General features: G+C 32.8%; 1 long non-coding RNA gene across 1 annotated transcript; it reads left to right on the top strand.

The window, feature by feature from the left end:
* Window positions 1–3,038: 3,038 nt before the first annotated feature.
* LOC121230590 (uncharacterized) lies at window positions 3,039–4,311 on the top strand. Its single transcript, XR_005928546.1, has 2 exons — window positions 3,039–3,891; window positions 3,974–4,311. It is a non-coding gene; the product is annotated as an uncharacterized lncRNA (long non-coding RNA).
* The last annotated feature ends 13,027 nt before the right edge of the window (window positions 4,312–17,338 follow it).

Here is a 17,338-nt window from a genome sequence, read left to right on the forward strand (position 1 = left end):
TGCATAGGCCACCATATCGTCAAAGCGAGCAGGCTTACGAATCTCTCTTCTTGGCCTCCTATATGCAATTGAATCTTGTTGCTGTAGAAGTTCTTGGGTCGAAACTTCTTCATCATTTGTTCTTTCAATATTAGCTGGATCATCATTAACCTTTTCAAACTCCACCTGCTGCAAAGTACTACTGGTTTTGTCATCCTTTTGTGAATCCTCGTTCTTCATCATGGTTGATTCATCAAAAGTTACATCTCTACTGAAAACAATCTTCCTTGTATCAGGACACCAGAGACGGTATCCTTTTACACCACCAGTTATACCCATGAATAATGCTTTCTTTGCTCTTGGGTCTAACTTAGATTCTTTTACATGATAATATGCAGTGGAACCAAAAACATGTAAAGAATCATAATCAGTAGCAGGTTTACCAGTCCACATCTCCATCGGAGTTTTTCCATTTATTGCAGCTGATGGCAATCGGTTAATTAGATGGCACGCATATGTAACTGCCTCAGCCCAAAATTCCTTGCCCAATCCAGCATTGGACAACATACATCGAACTTTCTCCAGTATAGTCCGATTCATGCGTTCTGCCACCCCATTTTGCTGTGGTGTATCCCGAACAGTGAAGTGTCGCACAATGCCCTCATTTTGGCATACTTGTAGAAATGGATCGTTTTTGTACTCAGTACCATTATCTGATCGAAGTCGTTTGACCTTTCGACCAGTCTGAGTCTCCACCATCTTCTTCCATTTCAGAAATGCATCCAAAACTTCACTTTTTCTTTTCATTAGATACACCCATACTTTTCTTGAATAATCATCAAGAAAAGTGACAAAATAGTGCATACCTCCCAAAGAAGCCACTTTGGTAGGTCCCCACACATCACTGTGAACGTGGTCCAGAATTCCTTTCGTATTGTGAATTGCTGGACCAAATTTTACTCTCTTCTGCTTGCCCAGAACACAATGTTCACAGAATTCCATTTTGCAAGAATTTTGCACCTTTCAACAAGCCTTGCTTCGCCAAAGTCTGCAAAGCTTTTTCACCAGCATGTCCCAATCGCCTATGCCATAACCTGGTAGCCTCTGAATCTGCATCTTTCGCAGAAGCTGTTGATGTTGATCCAATAACTGTACTTCCATTTAAATAGTACAAGTTATTTCTTCTAGTGCCTTTCATCACCGTCAATACCCCAGCTACTACCTTTAGTAATCCATCTCTCAAAGTGATTGTGAACCCTTTAGATTCTAGGGCCCCTAATGAGATGAGATTTTTCTTCAAGCTGGGTACATAGCGAACATCTGTCAGAACTTGGATTGAGCCGTCATGGTTCTTCAATTTGATTGTACCTACACCCATTGTCTTACAGGCACTGTCATTGCCCATAAAAACAACTCCACCTTCTAGTTCTTCAAGACTAGAAAACCAGTCCTTATTAGGACACATATGGTAAGTACATCCCGAATCCAATATCCACTCATCCGTTTGACATGCCAATGCCATGCCAACCAAGCTAAAGTCTGACTCCTCATCATGCTCCGCTACACATGCATTAGAAATAGACTTGCCCTTTTGTAACTTAGGACAATTCTTTTTCCAATGCCCTTTCTCACGACAAAAGGCACATTCATCTTTGGCGGGTCTCCCTTTGGACTTACCCCTTCTACCAGGTTTGCTGCTGTGTGAACGACCTCTTACTGTTAAGACTTCTGCAATTGTATCTCTGTGATCTCTTTTATCTTTCTTCCGAGTCTCAGATCTATACAACGCACTACAAACTGCATCAAATGTGATCGTGTCCTTCCCATGAAGCAATGTGGTGGTAAGATGATCATATTCATCAGGAAGGGAATTCAACAACAATAATGCCTTGTCTTCATCTTCAAATTTCTCATCCAAATTTAGCAAGTCTGCTAAAATTTTATTGAATGAGTTCACATGGTCATTCATCGACATACCGGGTGCATACGTGAACCGAAAAAGTTTCTTTTTCATATAAAGCCTATTTTCAAGACTTTTCGTTAGAAACTTTTCTTCTAATGTATCCCACAGCTTCTTCGCTGATGTCTCCCTCATGACGGAGTACTTCTGCTCTTTGGCCAAACATAGGCGGATTGTACCACACGCCTGTCTATTGATCTTGGCCCACTCCTTGTCATCCATCTTGTCAGGTTTTTCTTCAAGGGCTATATCCAGCTCTTGCTGACATAAGACATCCAGGATCTCACACTGCCACATACCAAAATTATTGGTACCGTCAAATTTCTCTACTTCAAATTTTGCATTTGTCACAGTAGTCCTTGCTGATGACGATGCTGCTGCCATTTTTCTCCTCAATCCCAACTACTGTATACGTGAACAGTACCGTATACGTGAATAGTGCCGTATACGTGAATAGTACTGTATACGTGAATAGTGCCGTATACGTTAATAGTACCGTAAACGGTCGTATTCCCCAAGTACGAATCTGGCTCTGATACCAATTGTTGAGCGGAAGCGTGTGAAAGAGTAAAATTATTGTACTAAAAAATCACACTAAGTTCAATTCCCAGGAAAGAGAGGTGGATCACGAGGATCACTTAAGTACCAAGTCTTTCCTAGCCAGAATATCCCTCTATCGTAATTTAATAGCACAATAAATCACTACAATCAAATTCACAAAATATGAACAATAAATAGTAAAGAACACCAGAATTTTAACAAGGTTCGGCAAATCTTGCCTACGTCCTCGGGCACTACCAAATATATTTCACTCCAAAAATACAAGTGAAACTTTACAAATAGGGAGAGAGAACAATTGCCTTAAGTAGAGAATGGCAAGTGTGGGATGATGAGAATGAGCAATGGTTGGCCTATTTATAGTTGAGATTCAAGGGCCACCTTGCAAAGTCACTATTCACTTAGGGACCAAAAATTGCTATTTTCCCATGCCCAACACTAAATAAATATTTGGTGCCCATAACTTTGACCTTTCCAAAGTATGGGTAGGTATGGGAAAGGTATGGGCAAGGTATGGGGTATGGGTATATTCTAATAAAACAAGCCTTCGCCTCAACCGTGGTGGCATCGGCCACAAAACTATTTGGGTAAGCACAAGTCGTAAAATGTGCCCCTCACCATCTCTAAAGATTATCCTAAATACCGAACTAAACATGCACTTGTTGAAAGTCGCATCAAAATTGCATTTAACTTCATTTATTCTTGGTGGCGTCCATATACTATTCATCTGGTTCATAGATGTTGAAATCACGGATTCTGTAAATGTGCTATCTGAATAATATGCTTTAATAAACGTAACCAGACCCACTATGTTCTGTTTTTCACCCTGATGATATACCTTATTTCCGTGGTATCAGACTGCCCAGAACACAATAGTTAGCCATTTGCATTTCTCCTCTCCTGTACAAGAAAATATATTTGCTAACCACAATTTCCAACTTTGTCCTTGAATGCTGGGCGAGACATCCACCCCCACCCCTTGAAGAACACTTTTAATAAACATGCAATCCCGGAAGATATGGCTCACCGATTCCTCTATTGTACGACAGAGGACAAATGCTCACCACCTGCATATTCCTCACTTGTAAATTGTCATAGGGATATAGTTATTAGCAATTTTCCGTGTTGTAATTTTTATTTTGCTTGCAACTTGTAACTTCTATAATTTGTTGTAGAAGTTCGGTAATAGCGTAGCTTGTTGTAACATTCCCCCCTGCGCTGCTGTAACTTCTTCACTAAGCAGCCATTTATAGCCACTTTTGGCCGAAAACACACCTATACTGTGTCCCCTCCACACACTTTCATCATCAAGATCAACTTCAGCAACTGGGATTGTCAAAATTTTGTTTACCTGCTCCTCGACAAAAAGCTTCCTTAGGACGTCCAACTTACAGGTAGCTGTCTCTCTATTAGTAAGATCTGCTACAGTTGAATAATTAATATCAATATTCTGAATTCTAACTTTTCCATGTCCAGGTCTTGGTAACCAGACATCATTCCAGATGTTTATTGATTTGCCGTTTCCAACCCTTTAGCCCATGCCTAGCTCCAGAAGTCTCCTGGCTCCCCATATGCTTCTCCAGGTAAAAGATGGGTGACATCCTAAACTGGCACTCATAAAGTCACAATGTGGATAATCCTTTTCTTTCATGACACGAGCAAACAAACAATCTGGTTTCATAATTAACCGCCATCCTTGTTTAGCAAGTATCGCTATATTGAACTTGGTTAATTTCCTAAATCCCAATCCCCCTTGTGCTTTCGGCTAGCACATCCCCCTCCAATCACACTAATAAATTTCCTATTCTGTTTTAGAATTTTCCCACCAAAATTTACTAGTAATGCTTTCCAGTTCACGACATAACGTAACAGGCAACAAAAAACATCACATTGGGATGGCTTGTAAAATTGCTTTAATAAAAACTTCTTTACCTCCACAAGTGTCCATTGACGTAAACTCCAATTTTCATTACGTTTCCTGAATTTATAATGCCTATTTCTTTCGCTTTCCAATCATAGTTGGTAACCCGAGGTATTTTTAAAGGTTACTAGAGACCCTTACTCCCATAGTTGCCCCAATTTGTTCCTTCTTGATGCTCGACACATTATTGCTAAAAAATATTTGTGACTTTTCAAAATTGATCGATTGCTTTGAAACTCCATATTCGGTCACTAAAGCTTTAATAGCAGTAACCCCTTCCAGGCTTTCCTCCCCTAACAAGATGCTGTCATCTGCAAAAATTAGGTGAGTTAATGAAAGCCCACTCCTCCCGACTCTTACTCCTTGGATAGCTCCTCATTTTGCCAATTTATTAAGGGAAGAAAAACCTTCTGCACATATTAGAAATAAATACGGGCTAAATGGGTCGCCTTGCCTCAATTCTCTTGTGGATTTCAATTTTTGCCCTTGCACCCCAGTGAACAAAACCGAATATTCCACCGTTCTAACACACTCCATAATTAATTCATAACTAAGCTTAACCAATCTTCACAAAAACCCGTACGCCTCGTAACTTATTCAATGAAACTTTATTTCACCCTGTCATGTGACTTTATTTCACCCTGTCATGTGCGTTACACAAGTCTAATTTCAAGGCAAAGTAGCCCTGCGCCTTTTTTGTTTCAGCGATCGTAGCACCTCGTATGCAATTAACGCATTGTGCCTAATTTTTCTGCCAAGAACAAATCTTGCCTGTGTTTCATCAATACATTTATCAAGCACTGTTCTAAATCTATTTACCACCACTTTAGATATAATACGACACATTACATAGGCTAATCGGCCTAATTTGTGACAAACAGGTTGGAGAGCTCACTTTTGAGATGAGCACAATGCTAGTGATGTTTAAAATGCCAATCTCCTTTCCTCTATTCAAAATGTCTAAACAGTATTTAGTAATCTCATCTCCAGCATTGTGTGGATATTTTCGATAAAAAAATTGCATAATAAGCATCTATACCTGATGCCTTTAAAGGTGCTATTCTTCATTGCTTCCCTCACTTCTTCGAATTTAAATTGTTCAATCAGCTTAGTGTTCATTTCTTCATGAATACATCTCATTATCCCTGACATCACTCTCTCATTATTGCTCGTATATGAAGCTGTGAATGATTCCTTGAAATAGTCAGTTGCCACTTCCCACTTGTATCTTCTCCTCCTCTCCTTTGACTCGATCCTTATTTGCTTTTTAGCCTTTCGTTGGTTTACTAGATTATGGAAAAGAAAAATTGTATTTCTATCTCCAAAGCGGAGCTAATTCGCCCTTGCACGTTGTTCCCAAAAAATCTTTTCTTTGCCAGCTGCCAAGTTTAGAGCCAACTTGACTTCTTCCATCTCTGCCAATACTTCATCGTTCGGATCAAAATTGCTCAATTCATTCAGCCTCATATTTAATAGTGATGATGCCTTCCTCTTACTGGTAATTCGCCCCAATTCATCTCTAAGAAAATTTCCTAACTTCCCTAATTTGGGACATCACCCGAACATTCTTCCCAAAACTCTTTAACTCGCTGTTCACATTCTTCCTCTATGATCCAATTTGCATAAAATCTAAATACCCTTTTTCTCTTCACTTTGTGCTTTCTACTTTCAATCCCCAAATCAACTAGAGTCGGATAATGATTTGACATAGCATGCGACAAATGTTTTAAAGAATACCTTGGAAAACTCTCCACCATGCCAAATTTGCTATCCATTTGTCAATTCTCTCTCGAATATTATTTTCTGGTAATCGGCCTCTCTCCCAAGTGTACCATATGCCTGTAAATCCTATATTGCTAAGTTCACGGTCCTCCAATACTTTCCTTAAGCAAGCCATATTTCTTTCGTTCCGCAATCGCCCCCCCTTTTTCTTAAATGAGAACAATATTCATTAAAATCTCTCACAACTATCCATGGTAAATCTCGATAAGACCCTAACTTTCTTAGGAGATCCCATGATTCTTTTTTTTTATGTTCTTCTGGTGCACCATAGAATCTTGTAAACATATTCAACTCCATTTTACCTATCTATGCGAAATGCTTTCAATTTCAATCTCAAAACATATCCATTACACTAATTGGAAACTAAACAAAACAATGAGGTTAATATAATTCAAACTAAGCATACTTTAAGCCAATTAGCATATTTAACATTTAACTTACACTTTCCAAATCATAAACTCAATTTAACCAATTCATATGGACTAAATGATAGCCTAAACATACCAAACCATTCAAGAGCAGCATGAACAATCACATAACATCAAGCTTGTCAAAATATGCATTACAAAGTTTTATACCAAATGGTATATCCATAACCAAACATCACCACAAATTGCATAACACTATCATCTTCAAAAAATGACCATTTGCACACTAAGAGCCCTTATGTACATGCCACATAGGCTAGACACCAAATTGAACATATAACTACTGTTTTAGAATAGTGTGTGCTCCTCCATTGATTTGGCTCAACAAGTTCCACAAGATGACAATCTATAAGAAAGGAAATCAACTAGAGTAAGCATTAGAAATGCTTAGTAAGTTCAAATGGAAACACTAAACATACCTTGATTATTTAAAGCATAATTAAACTATTCATGGTGGCATTTAACATGGCTGTCCTTGGCACATAATGGCATAGCTATTCACATGTCAACATTTTCCAAACAAATGTGTTACTCATCTTCTCATATCATGAATACCTATTACATATCAAATATTAATGCATGCTATCTCATTTCCAATTCACATTTAAAATTTTAATTTCCATTCAATTGATTATCGTCCAAAAAAGTACACGAGAATAAGTTGCTCACACAAGCTGGCAATATTTCAAGGTTGCTCACACAAGCTGACATTATAACAGAGTTACTTACACAAGCTAACATTATATTGAGATTACCCGTCCGAGCTAAACCTATGATATATATATAACTCGAGAATCTACAACAAATACTAGACCTTGTTATAACATGTAAAACCCCCAATCAAGCATACGTATAGCCCTAATGATATGCTATACGCATTCTAACCTTTTATTAAGTTCACACGAGCATAATTTCCATATATATGTCATTATTGATCTTTGTAAATATTCACAACTCAAATCATATCCTGTAGAATATCACATTTTCATTCACTTGCCTTATAATCAAACAACTTTCACATTTACACCATGTACTAATACATAACCAACAATTATATAACATTACAATCCAGTCCATTACATGTCAATATCATTAGTTCTCAAGTTATGTCTAATTATGTATACATATATAATCAATACAAATTACACTTGATATAAAATGAAATAGTAAGTTTCATATGAACTTACCTATTGGAACACCAAAATGAGTTGATCTTTAGGGGCTACTCGACAATTTTAACTTTTCCCCAATCAACTCCACTTTGATCTGATTCTTGATCTATACAATTATTTCATGTCACCAATCAATATCAAACACTTCCATACTATACTGTGGTATTCATGATTTCATGAAATTCTATTTTTCAATTCCCCTCATATTTATATTTTATTTTATTTAGTTCTTAAACTCAGGATAAATTGAAAATTCAATTCCTAGATTTGGATTAAAATCTGATTTCATATATCCCTATTAAGGACCTTATTTTATCTATTACCATAATAATTTCATACCAAGTTTTACATTTATTCAATTCGGTCTCTAATGTGACAAAGTTAACAATAACCTAAATTAACTTTACAATCTTTAAGAAATCAAATGAGAATCTTCAATCTTGACGAAAATCTTCTTTAGAGTCGGCTTCAATAGTGTTTTTCGAGTTGTTTTATTGACTATTCTATGACAGCTCACTCCTATTTATTGACTATTCTATGATAGCTCACTCCTATCTTCTTATTTTTGTCATATTTAGGTCTTAGAATGCCCAAAAAACCTAAAAATCGTGTTTTTCAGTTGTTTGGGGTCCAAATTCGCAAAATTGACATGACCTGCCACATGGCCATAAGTAAAAAAAAACATTAATTTAAAGCATTAGGAGCATACAATTCACCATTAATATCGAATAATCACCAAAAAATGCATTAAGAATGAGGCTAAAAACATGTTACTTTTAGCACCTATCAATTTAATAATATTATATATTTTTCATTTATTAAAATTTTATGTAGGTAATTTAATATATATTTTTTAATGTTTACATTATAGTGTTATATATTACTGTAATTTAAAATTTATTTGTTATAAGTTACGTAATATATAAAAATAATATAATGTAATTAATATATTACAAACTTTAAAAACGAGCCAAAGTCAGTTAGGTCTTAGATGTTTAAGCTCGAACCTAATCCATATTTTAAATTATTTGTTTTCCTGAAATTTTTTTTCGAACCTAATACTTTTACCAACCCTTTTCAAATTTCAAGTTGACCTTTGAGCTTGACTAGGTAGCCCAATCCTTGAATAGCTCTACATGATACAAGCTCACAATGTATTGGGCTTATGGGGTTATGGGCTTGCAAGTGTCCTTAGCTCATAAGATGATTCATCTTAGTTTAAGGTGTTGACCTATTAGGTCAGCAGGATGTGAGGTAGGCTTGCAAGATATAGGTATAACATATTTAAATTTTTTTTATAGATTTTATATAAAAATATAAAAAGAAAAAAACACTTTTATTATAATATATTTTTAATCATTCCTTAATCAATTTAATATTCAATTAACTTCTGACCATAATTAAATCACGAAGTAAAAATAATATAATAAATTAAAATTAAATGAATTTATATTAGAAGAAAATTTACTTTAGTTTACATCAATATAAACACATCACTCCTTTGGAATATTTATTTATCTATCTGTGAGGAGAGCAGGGGAACCTCAATTATATAAGGGTCTAGTAGTAGTATTAAATAACTTAATCTGCAGCGATTTTCATAAGGAATTTAATTAACTATATCTGCCAATTCTTCTTAATAATTTAGGAGAAAAAACAAAATGAATGAAATGGGAAGTGGTGACAAGAGTCATAGTTGGTTTATGACTGCAGAGCCAAGGAATATTGAAAAAGGCTAAAGTTGATGAAATCACCATCATTGAATTTTATCTTATTTTAATTACACTAATACTTTATTTATATTCATAACTTGGATTTTTTTTTATAAATTGGATGTTTTAATTAATTTTTATTTTAATACTCTTATATTAAAAATTGGATTTAATTTTAATTTATATGAATTTAATTATTTGCAAATTTAGACTATCACTCAAATGCATTTAATTTTTTAAGAGGTTATAAAATATAAAGTTAATTATAACTACTCGGATAATTATAAACTACAATTGGATTGATGATTAGAATGTATACTTGAACTTAAGGTCGCAAATTCTCATGCCCTCAAACTTATAACCAAATTAAGATCTACTTGTTTGTATTTAGAATCTAAATTGATATATATGTATTTAGAAATTTAAAATGTTTAAGCCAATATAAATACCTTATATATTCATTTGAATTTTATAAGTAGTTAGTTTAAAAGACACAATTTTTATATATCAAAGTTTGAATATGTTTTTGTTAAGTATTACTTTTTTTCTTTTATCGATTTAGGTACTTGAGTTTACTTTTATTTTTTGTTTAAATTAGTACTTGAACTTGATTTCATAGTTTAAATTGATTTAAATAAGTCATTTATTGTATTTACTAATTTGGATCAAAAATCAAGTTCAGGTATTGGATCAAAATAAACTTTAGGTACCAAATTAAACTTTAAAAACTAAATTCAAGTACTTAATTGAACTAGAAAAATTCTTACTTAACAAGTATTTATTGTATGTGAACCTTGTAAACCCAGGAAGTAGGATCAAATTCAATTTGTTCGAGGAAAGGGGAAACCAAATTGAAGTGGATTCAACCCTATCTTAGCAACCAAGTCTCCTGAAATGCAAAGAGAAGCCAAGGGAGATTAGGGCGAATCAGCAGCAACAAATACTAATAAAAGAAGGCATTCAAGAACGTAAAAAATAAAGATCCGAATGATTTAGAGTGGGTGAGAGTTGTATCTTGGATTGGAGACAGTGTTCTTGAAGCCATCTTGAAAAAAGGATATGTATGAGCATAAACTAGATAAATAAAGATTTCAATTGAATTAATTTCTCTCCGTTTGTACATGTTGATTCGAACGTTGACACTCAATAAAATCTTTTAAGTATGTTTGTATTACGCTTCTCGATTTCGAACCAAGATTCCTAAAAACGAATTCATGATTTTCTTTTAAGCTCAATCATATCTATTTGAAGCTTATTAATTTTTTTTATCACAAACTTTTATATGATCAAACTCATCTTCACTCGAATCTACTTCGATATTGTGTAAATGATTGGACTTTTTAAAGTTTGGCTATGTTGGGCACCCGAATGACCTTGATGCTTGCATCAATCATATATATTATAAAGTAACGTTACACAAGTATTTTAGAAAACAATCCTATGTAGAGACCTCAAGTTCTGATGTCGTCGCTATTAATATTAAAATAATCCATAGGTATACTATTAGTTATCGATGTATATAATTTTTTAACAATAAAGTAAATTTATATGCGAATTCTTTTTTCATTTTTAATTTGGCAACCTACAAATTTTGTATTTCTTATAAACAAAATTGTAATTCCCATTTTTCACAACAATGGAAACATTTTTTATTGTTTGAAAAATAATATGTTTGACATTGTTTTTTAAGAAAACTTTTACGATCTACTCCTAAACTATACTCATTGAATCCAAAATAATTGATAATTAGTCAAATCAATAGAAATTGAATTAAACTTCTTATATTTTTATATTAATATAAAAAAATTCAATAAAAAATAATTATAAATTCTACTGACATTAATTTACCTTTAAAAATATTACCTCATTAATTTATCGTAATTATGTTAATATATTCCTTTAATCTTATACATAATAAATAATTTTGGAATCAGTAAAAATTAATTTACAAGCTTTAAAATAATTTAAAACCCATTTAGTAACCAAATGTGAGAGATAGGAAGTGCCGCGGGTCAAGAATGGGACTTGGAGGGCTTAAAAAGCCTAAAACAATGTAGTGGGTGACATTGTGTTGCATAACATTGTAACATTGTATAATGTCACGAAATTTTATTGCTTGCCATCATGACTTCACTCTCTACATGCCTAATGTTGAAACATGGCGATGAACGATGTCGCAACATTGCTTTTTGTATGCTCAATGGCATAACATTACGGGGGACGATGTTGAGACGTTATAGAGAAATAGCCCAAAACACTTTAAATCAATCCCAAACATCATCAAAACATACCAATAAGTTTCAATTTATTTTAAAACAATATCAAAACACATTTGAGCACAAAATCATCGTAAAACATTATCAAAATCATAATCATACTCAAGACTACTTTGGCAGAGTTAAAAGCATTAATACACATAATAAAACTTGCAAATTTAGAAAACAATACACTTATTCTATGTACATACAATTTCAAACTCTTCTAATACAAATGATACAAAACCAAAATTCTTTATTCTCTTCAAAGCTTGCATAGGAATGTAATCCTTCATTGACATGGTGTCATGCTTCTCGAAAAGGGGCTTCCACTTTAGCATATAAACCACTAACAAGTTAAGCTTGAAGAGTTTAGTAAGTACATTAGGACATCCTACTTTTTCATCCCTTACACTTAGTGTTGAGTCTTATATAAATTAATATCTTCACTTTGTATAAGCAACTCATTAATGAGAGTATGGTTCTTTTCACTTATTGGTTCATTCTTTAAGACTCAAGGGTGCATCCGTTTAGTTAATCACTTTACACTTTTAAGGTAATTACCATTTACTAGCTCATTTTCTCACTTTTAAGTATTCTACAAGAATCATTGAATCATTAGTCCCTTTGTAATACCTTCTACCCGCATCTGTTGCGGAATAGGGTACAAGGCATTACCAGAGTTTACTGAACATTTTCAGAGAATTCTGAATCATTTATTATTCATATTCTGAAAATAATCATAACGTCCCTCTATTGGGCCCTTAAAGTCCAAAACATACATTTAAACACTCAATTCACATTCATGTCACATAAATGTATAATTTAAACATTAAATAATTCAATTCAAGTTGCACGAACTTACTTCGTTGCTTATTCGTATTTAGTTTTACTAATCCGAAAACTTTTTCTTTTTCACGTTCAAGTCTCATATTTGAGCCGCCCGGATCTTTATAAATAAATTTGATCATCATTTTTATTTATTTCATATTCTAATACATTCAATTAATGCTCTAGGCAAAATTTCCATTTTACCCCTAAACTTTTGATTAATGATGATTTCATCCTTAGACACAGAAAAATAAAGTTTTTGTAATTAAATCCTTCTTTCGAACTTAATTATTCTTATATATATTGATAACAACCCATAAATTCTATAAAATAACAAAATTTTCCATAATTTCAACACTTTTCAATTTAATCCCTAAAACATGTTTTCACCCGATCTTGATCTAGATTAATAATTTTATTAAATTTTATAATTTAGATAATAACGCAATTCATTTCCTTCATTTTGGTCATTTTTGACATTTTTACGAAATTACCCCTACAGTTCTTCTTTTATTCAATTTAGTCCCTGAGTCTAAAACATACAAATTATCCATTTTAAATTTAAACCTATTAAGGGTTGCAACAAACAGCAGTATGTATGTTACCCAGATGAAATACTTCTCTCAATTTTTCATCCCTTTTGCTTCTGTTCATTTGGTTGCAACTCCTAGGTCCTTGAATCTCAAACTTACTTCATACTTCATCCGGAATTACTACCTTATTGCTCTAGCTTCAACAAGAACTTCATATTTCATCCGAAATAATTACTTTATTGCTCTAGCTTCAATAAGAGCTTCATATTTCATCCGGATAACTTGGTTCTATTTTTCTTCCTGTGTGAAAAACCCAACAAAACACTTGCTAGCTGAAAATTCATATATTTATTTCCCTCCTCCTCCTCTTCATTCGACATCCTTGATTTATATAATATGCTTATAAGTAACATTATCAATAATTTCACTATTTACTTATATGTATATTTAAAGCTGTCCATTTGAGTCATAGTCACTAAATTATTTATATCTTGATCTACAAAACTTCAAATTAAGATCCGTTAATTTTACCTGAAACTAGACTCACATTTATTCTTACCATAAAATTTTAAGAATTTTTGGTTTAGCCAATTAGTACATTTTATTAATTAAAGTCTCCCCTATTTTGCTATTTGACAGTTCTAACCACTCTTCACTAAAGTTTAATTATCTCTTTAAACAAAATTCAAATGAAGTTATCATTTGTTTCTTATAAAAATAAACTCATTGAGGAATCTAACCATATAAATTAAGTCCCAAAATTAGTTTTGTATAATTTTTAATGATTTTTCCAAGTCAGAACAGGGGATCTCGAAATCATTCTGAACCAGTCTCAAAAAAAAATATATCTTAGAATACAGAATTCCTTTACTTTTTATATTTCTTTTATATGAAAATAGACTCAATAAGATTTAATTCCATATCTCAGTAAGCTTCTAATTCAATTTCTACCATTTTTGGTGATTTTTCAAAGTTAGCCTATTGCTGCTGTCCAAAACTACTTTAGTGCAACATATTGATTACCAAGTTTATAACACTCTTATTTCCATTCTCTACCATAATTCCCATTATTTTCTCTCATTTCCCTTCACTAATATATCAAGAACATGGATCCTTATATAAGAAAACTCTACCTTAGCATCATTTTCATGCTTTTGATATTACCTTACATGAGAAACTCTACTTAAAATATATTGAAATCGTAAAATTCTTACCTTGTCCCATTGATTTTAATCTTTAACTTGATTTTTCTCTCTCCTCTAGCGTCTATTTCTTGAATCCAACTTGATATTCCAATTCCCCTTAGTCTCCTTAACATTTTTCTCTCTTGGTAGCTATGAAAATTCTTTTGATTTTTAGGTGAAAATGGTGAATTTTTGGTGGAAGGACTAAATTGTAAAGAAAGGAAAGTTTACTCTTCTCTTTTCTTTCTAACGTGAGATGCATGAAAATGATGGTGTTGTTCCCTCTCCTTTTTTTTTCTTTCCATACACACATATATATATACTAAATAAAATAATAAAATAATAATAAATATCTTATTAAAATATTAAATAAATAATAATTATCTAATTAAATAACTATAAAATATCACCAACATAATCATTACTTTCTGGATTTCTCTCTCTTCCAATTGACCATTTTGCCCTTCATGATCTTTAAAAATTCCATTCTTGAGTCATCACTTAATTTGGTAAAATTGTAATTTAGTCCCTCATAATTCTTCACCTATTCAATTTGGTCCTTATTCATCAATTTTCCTTGGTTTCTAGATCATTCCACCCTTAAAATATTTGCACTATTAGTCCTTCAACTTTTTCATATTTACACTTTAATCCCTCAAATTTTAAGTATTTACTCTTGGGCCACAAAACTTTTCTCACTTTTACAATTTAGTCCTTTCTTGAATCAATATGTCATAATATACTTCCTAGTGACATAACTCCATTTTCCTCATATTGTCACTTTATTTCCTTATTTTACTGTATTAAGGATAATATCTTACTGTAAAAATTTTCGGGGTGTTACACCCTTCAGTCAGATTAAGCATTTTGTTCACCAATGCTTACAAATTTATCTCGTTACAATCCTATAAACTTTTTATTCAACTTCACTTCACTTGTTAATTGTAGAGCACTTCAATGTTAACTTCTTATTTCACTAAATTCACTTATTCGAAACATCACTTTCACACTTAGGTCCATTCTTAGTTAATTATACACTTCATCACTTTTCTTTAAATTATGCCACATTTGGCACACATATTGTAATTTGTAAGTTCAATTATTATTAACTTTAACACTTAGTAAACGCTAGCAAAATAAGACTCAAATGCTTGGGATTCCAACCAAACACCATACACTTATTGCACTAAAAGTGCAATCCAACCATCACACCGAACACTAGGCCCTCATTATGCTAATAAATGCTATGCCATAAGGCATAACTTGTTGTCTTCAAACAAAATCTTATCTTCTAACACAATACATGCACATTAATCCCTATTGGCATATCAATCGTACACTAACTATTTCAATATGTTTACAAGGGCAATTCATTTTTTAAAATCAATTAAGCATTGTGAAATTCAATTAGCACATTGATTTTAGTAGTAAATTCTCATACAATACACTTATACGTATTCACCTATTTTATCATTATAGAAATCACTTGTTGGTACTCGTTTATTAAATTCACTTAGTAAGCGCTTATGGAGCCATTCTTTATCACTTCTTGCACTTTCACTAGTTCACATATTACTTAGGTGATTTATACCACCAATACGTATTATATACATTTATTATAACACCCCACACTCGGCCTAGATGTTATGGTCGAGTCTTAAGGAATTACATAAACTCGTTTTAAAACCAAATTTTGAATTCAAGAACGTACATTTTGACAATGTTAATTTTGGTAAATCACTTTCCAATTTTTAGAAAAGTATTTGTTAAAACTATTCATTTCATTATAGAAAAACACTTCAGTAATTAATTTGTTTCGCTTCAGAATTTTATAAGTTATTATATTTTATGAAAATCGTGAATTGAATTATAAAAAACAAATAGTTTCAGGGTTTGAAAATAATAATTACTAAATCCAACAGAAGTAAATCAAAAACAAAAAAAATAAAATCCAAAATAGTAAAGTTCGATAAATCTAGAATAGTTCTAAAAACATAAACTGTCTTAGTTTTAAATTAGGATATCAATTCGAGCACCCATGTGCAACCCAATCCTAAGTTTGCTAATTACTTGAGAAGTCAAAAAATTTGGGTGAGCTTACAAAGCTAAGTATGTAACTCAGCCCTTAAAAGCAGAACATATAGCACAATTCACACAGAGGTTAGATACTGAACATGTAACAGCCCGATTTTGGGCCTAGTCGAAACAATGGTTTCGGGACCACTATTTCGAGGCTAGAGAAAATTATTTTAGTATTATTTTATGTGTTATAATATAATTTTACAAGTGCATGTAAATTTTGGTAAGTTAATTTTAACAATTTCTAGTCCAATTTCGAAAAAGGACTAAATCGCGTAAAAGGTAAAAGTTGTGTTTTAATACCTAAAGATATTAAGTTGCCTTGTATCTTAAATTGGTGGTATTTAAAGTGAAATTAGGCCATTGAAAGTGTGATGGCCGGCCATGGGAGACAAAATTGTTGAAAAGTCAAAATTAGGTGAAATTTGGTCACCAATTTTGACTAGTTTTATTATTAACAAATCAAAAAGAAAAAGCTATCATTTTTCTCTTCTCCTTCACCGAAATATGCAGCAAAGAAAGGGCTTTGAAGCTGGAAAATTTCAGCAACATATTTCCCTTGCTTGTAAGTGATTTTAATGTCTTTGCTTGATGATTTTTACATTTTTGGAACCCCTAAAGCCTGAGCTTTCATAAGAGGGGACTATTTTGCAAAATGATGATGTAACACCCCGAACCCGAGACCGACACCGGAGTCGGACACGAGATGTTAACAAACTTTGAAAAAATTTTCCAGACACTGCCCAGTCTGAGTACTAGTCGCTTCAAAAATCATATCTTGAGTTTCACAACTCGAAAATCAGTTTTGTGATTTTTCCCTGAAACTAGACTCATGTCCCCACCTATGTATTTTTTTCTAGAATTTTTGGTCGGGCCAATTAGTACAGTTTATTAGTCAAAGTCTCCCATGTTACAGGGGTCGACTACACTGACCTTTTCCCATT

Source organism: Gossypium hirsutum, chromosome A06 (assembly GCF_007990345.1).
Source record: "Gossypium hirsutum isolate 1008001.06 chromosome A06, Gossypium_hirsutum_v2.1, whole genome shotgun sequence".
Taxonomy (NCBI): domain Eukaryota; kingdom Viridiplantae; phylum Streptophyta; class Magnoliopsida; order Malvales; family Malvaceae; genus Gossypium; species Gossypium hirsutum.